Here is a 4,471-nt window from a genome sequence, read left to right as displayed (position 1 = left end):
AACTGATTTTTTTGGTTTTTGCTTTTTCGATGAGAGATATCAGCTGAGTTTGTGCCAAGTTTCGTATTAAGGGGGAAACAAATGGTGTGGATTGTAATTGTGTATTGGTTAAAAAAAAAAAAAACTAAATTTTTTATTTGGTTTTTTTCTTTTGATTTTTCTCTTAAGGCTTGGCCACACCGCACCGGAGGGTATGCGGTAGCGGTACGGGTAGAGGTAACGGTACTTGTATGAAAAAAATTCCAAACTGACATATCAACGTTCAGATGTGGAATTTTTTTCATACAAATATCGTTACCGCTACCCGTACCTACACCGCATACCCTCCGGTGTGGCCAAGCCTTTAATTGCAAGGCAGTTTTATAAGCAGCTTTAGGTTTTTATTTTTTGTAAAATAAAAAAAATAAACAAAAAAACTGTCTCTTTCTTTGGATTCAATTTTGGCTGTCAGCCGAAAGGCACAGAGTATGTGTACTGTGGCCAAAAGGTACATTTCGAAGCATATTGACAATGGAAAAAGTCTCCAAACAAATAGCCCAGTGTTGGGTTTTTTACAAATCATTTAGGAACTATTTAGGTATTGTGAGATATTGTTAAAATGTCAAACCACCAGCAATTTTTTTTTTTTTTTTTGAGAATATTTTTATTTCCATTATTATAACAAGAAATCATGTTTTTTATTCAAAATAAATTCTCTCGCATCAAATAAATACAAAACTCTTTTTTTAATTTCATTTTTACTTGCGATATAGGTACTATATATCAAGTTATGCATTCGTACAAAAAAAAAAAGTTGAGATAACATTTTTCCATGACATTACGATGGTAGACAATGCCAAAAAAGTGGGTCCCGGAAGTCCGTCTGTCTGTCTGTCTGTCTGTCTGTCTGTCTGTATAAGGAGCTACAGCCTAAACGGATGGACCGATTAATGTCAAACTTGGTATGTAGCGTTATTTGGCGACTCTCCAGAGGGGTTTTTGGAATTAATTTTTTTGGACCAAAAATAACGGTACTTGTCATATACCGATTTTAGTAAAATTGAAATATCTCAAAAACGGCTCCAACGATTTTGTTTAAAAAATTCAAATATTAGTTTTAAGCTGAGGTCTATATTTCAATGAAAATTTTTTTTTTCGAAAATCGTTATTAACGGTACCTGCCATAGAACCGTTTTTTTCAAATTCGAATATCTCCGAAACTTCTTATTCGATTTCAACGAAACTTTTTGTGAAGAAGCATTTATATAATTTAAATATAAACCAAAAATTAAATTTCCAAAAAAATAATTTTTGGATTTTAAAAAAAAATTTGAAAATTTTTTTTTGAAAAATCAAATTTTCGAAAACGGGACATTGAATTTTTTTGAAATTTTGTTTTTAGATGTTGATTAGTGATGTCTAGAAAATGGCATTACAATTTTATTTTAAAACTTTTTTTCCAAAAAATTATTTATAAAAAATTGTTTTTTTAAAAAACGGCTCTAACGATTTTGAAAATTTTTTTCTAAAAATGCACGTTAATATATCAATCAAAACTGCATACTTGTTTTGGAGGGCAATTTAATTTCAGATTTTATTTAATTTTTTTTTTAAACGAATTTTATTTTTTTTTTCCAAATTTCTATATAAAAAGTCTTAAAAATGTAAGCAACTTTAACTCCAAGAGCAAGTTCGTGCGACCCAGTCGTGCATTTTATTTCCTCTTATTTTCAAAGAAAAAAAAATCTTTGAGTTGGTTTTGTAAACAAAATAACCACTTTGAATTTTCAACTCACATCATGGAGGTGAGTTGGAAATAGTTACGATTTGTAACTATTTGACACTTCAAAACGAGTTTAGGAACGATGTTCATCTGTCAAATAGTTACAAATCGTAACTATTTTGTAGTTTAAAAACGACAAAAGTTAACGATAGTTAACAATAGTTAAAGGACTTTGCACATGAGCTACGAACTACGAACTGCGAACTGTGGATGGTCGCATATTTTGACATATCTTTCACATGAGTTAATATTTCAATTCGCAGACAGCGACGAATTGTATAATAGAAAACAAAAACAAGAGTAATTTTGAGGTTAAGTCGCGCGCGAACAATTTATTCGTTGTAGTGTGGATGGTATGTGGAACGCGAATAGAGTTTGACAATTCGTAGCAACCAAACTGCAATTCGTAACTACCAAATTGTTTTTACAAATTTTTCTTATTTTAGCAAACAAAATGCAAATTTTAGTATTCTAACATTAGTATCAATTGGTTTCTTATAATTTGAATCATTTTTTGTTTGAAATTGAGTCGTAGAAATGTGTTAAATCTCGTTTGTTCGTCCATTCGTTCATTCGTTGGTCGCTCTCATGTGCAAAGTCCTTAACTTTTGTTAGAAAAAAAACGCACCTCAGGAAAAATAGATTTTTTCTAGGAAAAAATTTGTAACAGTCGGATGTATTTGGTATAAAACTTGGTGTTAGGGTGGTTTACAATATGTAAAAAGTCCTAAAGTTTGCTCTATCCGCTAGTCCCACTATAAGGGGTCAAAGGTCACAACATTTTTTATTTTAAAAACGGTAGGTTCTAGACAACAATTATGCTCTGGAAAATTTTAGCTAAGGCTATTTTACAAAAAAGTCCTACAAAGTTTTCTTGTATCATGCACCGTTTAGAAATTATATCAATTCTCAAATTGTAATAATTTTTTTTGTCTTAAATAGTTGAAAAATGTAATAAAAACAGTTAAAATTGGTGTAAAATTTAAAGTATTTCTCTTTTAAATTAATATTACCAGTCTAGCTCCTCGGATAAACTTGGTTTATAAAAAGGAGTTAACATTAAAATAAAAGTCAATATAAATGCAACACAAATTCGTTTCATTTTATTTCTTTTTATTTCTCCTTCCACGTTTATCGTATTGAATAGCACTATAAGAATTCTGATGTAGCCTTATAGAAGCGAATACCACTTTCGGTTTTTGATAAGAATATTTGACGGAGTCTTACATTGTACTTCTTTGTGGTTTAATAGGAATGAAAAATGGTCACCTTTTTTTATCCTTATGAGTCTTATACAGGTGTGAAATTAATAGTGACGAGAAGCTTCTTAGAATCATTATAGTAGAGAAATTGTTAGTTGGGTGTTTCTACTTTCTTTCTACTTTCAAATAATTTTCAGAACAACAAAGAAATGTGTTCATATTCATCTCAAACACTGATGTACAAACAAAAAATTTCAAATAATTCGAAACTGGATGACAGATATTGTGGAATCTATTTTCATATTGGTTATTTTTATACACTCCTGCTCAAAATTAACGCACATTTTGTTCTTCTAAAGTTATGTATTTTATTTAAAATGGCTTTAAAATTCTTTGATGTATGTATATGTATTGTGTTGGCTTATTGTTTAGTAAGTCGAAAAATTGCTAAACTGAAACAGTATTATAAACCAAAAAAAAAATATGAACCAAATTTAACATATCAGTTCTTTCCAATAATTGTATTCAATACGTGGTATTGTCTCCTCTCGCGTAACTCTTTGTAACTCTTCACTGAAACAATATTGTAACACAGCGGCAACACCTACAATATGAAAATATACATTAAAAAAAAAAAACAAAATGTTTATTTCAAGCTGTAAAATTTAAACCAAGTAAATTGAATGAAGGGTCCTCAGAATAAGTAGTAAAAGCTTATTTGACAATAAAATGCTTTATAATTTTTTTTATAAACTTTAATACACATTATTAAGTAATTCGTATAGAAATATAGTTGGAATTTCTGTACGAGTTTTATGATTATAAAATGAAACAAATTACTTCTTATCCTCGTACAATTGTTGTTTTTATTTTTACAAACGTTTTCGAAAAGATTACTTTTCATCTTTAACTGATGATGAAAAAAAAATAAAACCACAATTGTACGAGTATAAGAAGTAATTTGTTTCATTTTATAATTTAGTACACATATTTGATATTATACAATTTTTTCAATGTACAAAAATTTTAATTTTTTTAATCGATTTTAATTTTACAAATAGGAATAAGCTTCTAGTTTAAAAAAAAAACTAAAGTACCTTTATTTGTTGCTCAATTTTTTTGTGTGGCAAGTCAATTCAAGACGAAAATGCTCATACCGCTGGAAGATTGTCTTTCACTCCCATATAGTTTTTTTTAATTTATACAAAACTCACAAAAGTCGCAATTTTTTAGGTTCATTTGAAAAGTATATCTTATAGTAATATTTTAAGGTATTCAAATACAAGACAATTCGTCAACCATAACGAATATCTACAAAAAAAAAAATTTAATGTACCTAATTAAATATTTTTGTTGACTTTTTTTCACCTTATTCAATCGAAATAACTCTTTTACAACTTTTACAAGGCTGGTATATCAATAACTTGATATCTTAAAATATTTTAAAACATTTTCAAATTAATTTATACAAACTTATAATTAAGTATTTTTAATTATTATTATTTTT

The sequence above is a fragment of the Episyrphus balteatus genome, chromosome 2 (genome assembly GCF_945859705.1).
Source record: "Episyrphus balteatus chromosome 2, idEpiBalt1.1, whole genome shotgun sequence".
In the NCBI taxonomy this organism is placed as follows: Eukaryota; Metazoa; Arthropoda; class Insecta; order Diptera; family Syrphidae; genus Episyrphus; species Episyrphus balteatus.
Note: the sequence above shows the minus strand (reverse complement) of the source record.